Here is a 7,861-nt window from a genome sequence, read left to right as displayed (position 1 = left end):
CTAGATATCTTTCAGGATCTGGGTCATTGTAACTAGATATAATTCGGAAACTGACTACAGGTGTTGTTCCTAATCTGTTCTAAAACCAAAGCCCAGATACTGCTGAGAGTCAAAAACTCACCCCCTTTCTTTATTAATAAAGCCATTAAAAATAACAAATATCAGCCAAAACTCCACCGCCCCCCAGGCTTGGCAGCTCCTGGTGTTCCTACTGCAGGTTTGCTCATCCTTCACCCTAGGTCCTCTTTCTCTAAAGAGCCACACCCAACTGCTTTCTCCTATGCAGGTACAGCATGCCATTCACCTCAGTGTCAGCAGAATTCACTGCTATGTTGTTGTTTTTTTCCCCAAACCCTTAGGTTAATATTCAAACTATATGCTTCAAAGGAAATGGAATCTTCTTTATTTGGCACATTTGATAAGCGGTGCTAAAAGACGCATCCTTTTCCCACTCTCATTACTATAGATTCATCCGTACACCATTCCCATAAATAACTTTTTAATTCAGATGACTGGTAGGTATCTGCTACAGAAGAGTCATGTGTGGCCTCCAGGGTAGATTTTCAGTGCTGACATGCAAACATGCTAATAAGGTATGTAACAGCAGTTGAAAGCAGTTTTTACCTCAGGCTGGCAACCAGCAACTTTTGTTATTAATTGTTATAAAAACAAAAGAAAACCCATTATTTAGATTGCCAACCCTGTGGGGACAAGGACTCTGCCTTTTTGTTCTGTGTTTGTATAACAACTAGGACAATGGGCTCCTGATCCATGGTGAGGCCTCCTAGACACTCCCACAATGCAATAAATAGTAATACCTTCCCACATATCCCATTTCTCCGGGTGTGTTTCCAATACCCAAACACCCCCATTAGGGGCCAAGTACTTCAGAAAAGTTCCACAACAGTTCTGCTGGAGTCCTTGCTTGTATTTGGCATGTCTGGAGTCTCTTATGTAAGCCATGGGAGCTAATATTCTGCTGTAAATGGCATTGGTGAGGTCTCAGCTGGAGTACTGTGTCTGGTTCTGGTGTCACACTTTAAGAAAGAGATGAACAAATAAGAGAGAAACCAGCGGAGAGCAACAAAACTGATAAAAGGTTTAGAAAATCTGATCTATGGGGATGGGCTGAAACACTGGGCATGTTTAGTCTTGAGAAAATAAGACTGAGTGGGGACCTGATAACAGTCTTCAAATATGTTAAGAGCTGTTACAGAGGATGGTGATTGTTTGTGCTCCATGTCTGCTGAAGGTAGGACAAGACGTAATGGGCTTAATCTGCAGCAAGGGAGATTCAGGTTGGATATTAGGAAAAACTTTCTAACTCTAAAGAACAGGTTACCAAGGGGAGGTTGTGGATTCCCCATCATTGGAGGATGTTAAGAACAGGTTACACAAATAGGTGCCAGGGATGGTCAAGGTTTGCTTAATCCTGCCTCAGAGCAGGGGGGTGGACTAGATGACTTCTCAAGGTCCCTTCCAGCCCTACATTTCTATGAGTCTATGTGACACTTTTTTGCCCAACAGAACCAACACCTGCGAAGGGGGTGGAGTGTTTCAGCTGGGCCTTGCTAGCTTGTTACACCAAAACCCAGATGGGCAATCTATTCAGATCCTGAAGTGCTAAGGCCATGTCCACAAGCCTTCCACATGCTGATTTCTGTGTGTGGAAGGCTTGTGGGTCCAGATTCCTAATCTCGGGTAGTAAAAGTATTTACTGATTTAGCTGTGAATATCAGCCAAAGTCACATGGCTACACACATTTGTCCGACCTGCTACAATTAATTGAAACACTTTCTTAGCCAAACTGATGTTATGGAAACCAAGGTGTTCCTCTACCATGACTGAGCCCAATCTTCTATGGTTTTGGTCCCATGTCTCCGGAAGATGAAACCATCTGATGGCAGTTCAGTGGTCTATATGAATGAATTTGTGACCTCAGCCCAATCCACAGGGACAGGTCTCCACATCACAAATCCCACCCATCTCTACTGCTACTCATCTCAGTAGCCAATGCTGGAACTTGAGGTCTGAATGGGGCATAGATTCAGAACAGATCTTCATTCCTAGAGGTGCTCTGAATGCAGGCACGTTGCTCGTGAGGGCGTGGTGCATGAAGGAAGCTTGCCAACTGCCACTGCTCATGATGTACTTTCTCTGGGGATAAACACACAGTCTCTGGAGATGAAAAGAAACACGGTGCTCAACCAAATTTTGAATAAACCAGGCAGCAGAATGCAGTTTAACTGGGCAGGGTTGTACCATGGGTATGCTTTTCTCATTATAGATGGATGTAGAAATCTATTTAATCCTGCTGTCCTTTCTCCAAGCCATCTGACAGACACACAGAGTTGACCTCTCCGTAACACTAGCACCAAGTTCATGAGTTAACACTTTTCACCTGTTGACACTCGCAAGTAAATCCCAGACTGGATTGTAGCCCTGTGGAATGCAATTCTGGCGATGTGCCACCGAATGCATAGACAATGGAAGGAAAAAAATTCTCACCTGCAAATAAAAGGGCATAGTAAGCAAATTCCAAAGCCAGGCAAGGGAGAAATGGGTGACAACACTTCCATATTATAGTGGGCATGGATCTGGACTTGTTTGAACGATCCCAAGGCTGCAAGATGAAGCTAGGCAAATTCAGACTGGAAATAAAGCAATAATACATTTTTAACAGGGAGGATTATTTACCGCTGGAACAATTTACCAAGGGTCGTGGTGGGTTCTCCATCACTGACAATTTTTAAATCAAACTTGGACGTTTTCCAAAAAGTGCTGCTCTAGGAATTATTTTGGGGAAATTCTACATTACAGGAGTTCAGACTAGCTGATCGCAGTGAGCCCTCCTGCCATTGGGGTCCATGAATCTATGAATAAGGAGGAATTGCTAATCAACCCAGCACTGAACAATAGTTAAGGATCTGATGTTTCTCCCAGAGGCTAAGTGCCCGCAACGCCCATTGCCTTTGATAGGAGCTTAGAGCACAGAGCATTTCCCCCCAGTTTTGGCCCCAAACCATAGTTATTATGCATAGCTGCTGTCTGATGGCCAGTAGGTGACCTATGTTGGTGGTCTCTGTCCAGCTGTCAGTGAACACACATCCACACACAGAACCCATTGTCATAGCTGTATCTGAGCAATAACTTTTGTTGCTGTTTCTCATCAGAGAGGTAGAATTGCCACATTTCCCCTATAGGTAGCCACTTCTGGTCCAGGGGCTGTGTTACCTATATAATAACCACCCCATCCCCAAATTTTCCCCTTAATCTGGGGTAAAACCCACCTACCAGGAGTACCTATGCTTGCAGACAGCAGGTAATGTGGGTGCTGGGGGAATCTAGGTGTTTGTTTTGTCCAGTTAAACAAAAGAATGCTTTCCCTTATCCGACCAAGCAGGCCACACTGCTTGGCAAATAAACTTATCTCAAGGGTCCTTTGCTGAGAATATTTATCATTTCTTCCTGGAAAATATGCTGAGTATGATAACCCAGTGTGGTGCTTGAGTGGTGTAATTCAAAGCTGGGTGGTGGGAATACTTTGCTGGGGCAGCTCATCTGTGCTATGTATAGTTTGAAAATACCTGCCTGTGGGTTTGCGCCAAAGGCAAAAACACCATCTTCTCATTTACAAGTGTAATACCGACAGATTCCAGTTGTCGGCACGTGGGATTGAACGTGGGACTTCTGCAGCTAAATGCACACGCCTCTACTGCACGAGCTAAAAGCCCTCTGCTCCTAGTGAGGGCTGTAGCAGACTCATTAATCTCTCAGTGCCTCTAGTGGGGACAGAACACCACACCCAGGAGATGTGTGGGTTACATGGGCATTTTCATGACACTGGTGGCTGACCAGCTAATGCTGGCATATAGAACTTTAATTATCCCCACTTTACCTATGAGGAAATGAGGCACAGAAAGAGTAAGACCCAGATACCCCAAGACTTTGAGGCACCTCAATACCCTTTGAGGCCCTGGGCCTCAATGACTTGTCCAAAGTCGCATGGGAGTCTGCCTTAGTCACAGGATCACCCTCCTTCAGGACAATTTTTATGAGCTCTAGAGATAAGTCATCCCTGTCAGGCAGGGCAAAGCATAGATTATAAGGCCAGACGGGACCACTGGGATCAGAAAGTCTGACCTGCATAGCACCTTCCATAGCCTCATAGCCATAGACTTTCCCTGAATTAATTCCTGTTTGTAGTATCTGTGGTATTCAGAGCACATATGTGGAGGGGTAAAGTCCATCAGAGGTGGGGAGATGGCCCCAGAGTCCCTTCCATTTGGTAGTGAAATGTTCACAAGAGTTTCTGAAAGGATGCCTTCTCACCATCATTGCTGAGCGGGGCAGCATCAGTGGGCAATTGCACGGCCATTCCCTATTATGTATCTGTTCTGAGGAGATCAGTCGAGGACTTTAGTCTCCTGGGCATCGAGTGGACTGTCCCATTTCACCGGAACCACCTTAGTTTAAAAAATGACAAAGATAGTGAATGTTTGTGCGTGTTTTTTGAGGTCTCTCATGCTCTCCCTTCTCTTTTAAGGCCAGATTATTCAAAAGAGCTCAGCATCTACCATCCTCCTGACTCATCCTGCTGAACTTTATTTGAAAACTTGCCTCCAATTCTGGGCACTCGTTGCCCTTCTGAAAATTCTGGACTTATCTAACCCTATAAGACTTAATAGAAGACTCTTATTGACTGAGCAGTTCCTTCTAGGCAGCCAAGAACTAAGCAGAGCATCTCCTCTGTTAGGAGTGGGCCACATGTTTCATCATTACTTTATTCATCTTATAGTAATGGACTCCAGGAACATAATCTGCTTAGTTTAATAAAGTGAAGGTTAAGGGGTGACTTGGTCATGGTCTCTAAGTACCTGCATGAGGAACAGAAATTTGTTAATGAGAGCTTTGATCTAGCAGACAAAAGTATAACAAAACCCAATGACTGGACATTCAATCTAGGCAAATTCATACTAGAAGTAGGGTACACATTTGTTAAAAGTGAAGTTAATTAACCACTGGAACAAGGGTTGTGATGGATCGTCCATCACTAGACATTTTAAAATCAAGATTGGATGTTTTCTTTTCCTAAAAGATACACTTTAGTTCAAACAGGAATTACTTCAGGGATGTTCTACGGCTTGTGTTATGCAGCAAGTCAGATTAGAGGATCAGAGTATTCCCTTTTGGATTTAGAATCTATTATTCTGCATGATAACAATATTTCTTTCTGCCTTTATAATCTCTGAATCTATTAACTTAACCCCAGCTCTGTTGCAAGACACAATACAGAACAGTAGCCCAGTGACATGGAAAAAAGAAATCTAAACCGGACAGGTTAAAATTAATACTTTTTTTTAATTTTCATTATAAAGTTAACGCATCTATCAAATTTAACTGGTAACAAAAACAGTTACAAGACACCGCTAGTGTGCTGTCAGTAGAAAATCAGGTAAAAGACAATGAGGTCACACGCACAACCGCTGAGCAACCGCACTGTCCCGATGAGTTATTTCTGCAAATATATACTCTTGCTAATATATACATTTATTCATAAAATAAATAATCATAAAAAAAATCATCAGACTTAACAAAGTACCAAAAACAAAAAAAAAGAAAAGAAAAGGTGACAACCCTACTTTGTACAATAGCTTTGGAATTTCAGGTTTTATAACACGTGCATTCTGTATGAAGGGGGAGCAGGGTGGAAGGTGGGGCTACAGACAATGATGCCGCTTTGAAGATGGTGATATAAGCAGGGCAGACTATGTTCGGAAAGGAGGTGGATGGGACAACGCCCACCCACAATAAGTTACTGTTGGAGGTTCCATACTATGGGGGAAGCCCCCGTGGTCCTATGGGACTGCATTTCATGGCTTTAGCACAGCTGCTGGGCTCATCAGATAGTCAAAAAGCAAAGTGAGGCCCTACCTGTGCAGGGCTTGATCTGTGAACTACGGAGACTGATACCATGGGAATACAATGGACCAGTTTGGTGGTGCTCTGTGCAAAGTAGGAAGTGGGGAGACCTAAGGATGAATTGTAGCCTGTTTGACAGTGACAGGGCTTGGCAGCTGGGTTGTGTTGGGGTCGCTTGTGATGTAGGAGGGTTTTGGCAATGGGTTGAGGGGATCGTGGTATCAGGGAAGGTTTCATGAACTAGGAGTCAGCTCTAGAAAGGTTTTGGCACCTGGGTTGGAGGAGTTTGGGCCTCTGATGCTTTCCAAGCAGTGGTAGCAGTTGACAGGTGCACGCTGGGGAGGGGTCCTGACAAATATGCATCCACCCCATCCCTAGTCCAAAAAACACAGAGCCCCTTGCAGCTGCCTGTTAGCATAGGTCTGAAGCAGCCATGCCCTTGGGCTGTTTGGTGGAGAGGGCTGCGAGTTGAGAAATAAATAAATACTAATAAATAAAGGTGAAGGAACCTGGCAAAGGGAAAGGAAAAATGGGAACGCTTCCCATCACGTCCCTGACAACTCCCACACGTGGCTGCCTGAGGCTTTCATCACAAGAGCCACTCTGGAAGGAGAGTCAGGCTGAGGAAGAGAGAGAGAAAAAGGAGGTGAGTGAGCCACATGGAAAAGATTCGTATGGCCATTGAAACGGGGGAAGATTGCCCTGCCTGGATTATAGGCACAAAACATGTGGATTTAACCCAGAGGTGAATGGGGTAGAATTTTTCCCACTTTCATCATGTACTCGCCAGCAGAAATAGCAGAGAATTCACCCCCCCCAAGTCAAATTCAGTAGCAATCACTAATGTAGACTCAAGTAATTGCTTGCATGATATTGGTCCCTGCCTCAGGCCCTTGTACGCCAGTGCTAATCCAGAGTAACACAACTGAAGTCAAAAGGGTTCCTCCAGATTTACATCAGTCCAGGTGAGAGCAGAATTAGGCCCATACATAGGTTTCCATCCTAAGGTCTCGGGGAGCTTTGCAAGGGGACAAAGGAGAGTTAGGCACCCAATTCTCACTAGGAGATGAGTGACTATCTCCCACTTTGAAAATCTTCCCCTTTGCCAATGAAGGAGAAGTATCACTATCCCCACCTGATAAATGGGGAAACTGAGGCAAAGGGAAGTTGGAATTGATTTGCCCAAGGGCACAAAGGAAGGCAGTGGCAGAATCAGGAATTAGCTTCTCATGGCCCCTTTCTGAGGATATAGACCACTAATAGCTCCCAGCTTCAGTGTCAAATGGAGTGTCTCATATCCTGCTGTGATGGGCAGACGAGGCCCAGGTCAACAGCCTCTGGGTCCCATGCTTAGCACTGGACCACCCAGGAACCCAACTCAGTAGCTCTGTTTGGGGCACAAGAGAGAATGAGAGAGACAGTGAGATTGGGGCCTGGCCATGGGAGCCTGAGCTGTCAGGAAAATCATCCCGCAGAATGCAACCCAGGCCCCATGGCTGCCCAGGGAGAGCTGGGAGAGATGGCCACCAGCGTCTCCATTACTTGTTCTCAGAGCCAGGCTTTACCTGCTAGCTGGCAGAGAACTAAAGAACGAGGGAAAGAGAGCCATTGAAACAGAGACAGGGCGTCTCCCACCCCCCAAACAGCCTCCCCTCCCACCTTTGTCCTGACCCTTCTACAGCCCCCATCCCTGGATATGCAGCTAGAGAGGCTTTGCCCTGGGCACACAGTCCATTTTCCTGGGTACGTCACTGTCTGGAAGGTCTTTCCTGCTTGGTGGCTTCAGCTCTGAAGGAGGAAAGGCTCAGGGCCGTGGGAGACAGGAAGTTGTCTACATCCTAGGGTCCAGCTTAGACCGAACATATGATTTGTTTTGCGTGCCTGTTTTTTTAATACATTTCTTCCCAAACCTGTAGTCAAGGAGTCGAGAGAAGCCTAT

The sequence above is a fragment of the Gopherus evgoodei genome, chromosome 2 (assembly GCF_007399415.2).
Source record: "Gopherus evgoodei ecotype Sinaloan lineage chromosome 2, rGopEvg1_v1.p, whole genome shotgun sequence".
Classification (NCBI taxonomy): Eukaryota; Metazoa; Chordata; order Testudines; family Testudinidae; genus Gopherus; species Gopherus evgoodei.
This window is presented reverse-complemented; position numbering follows the sequence as displayed.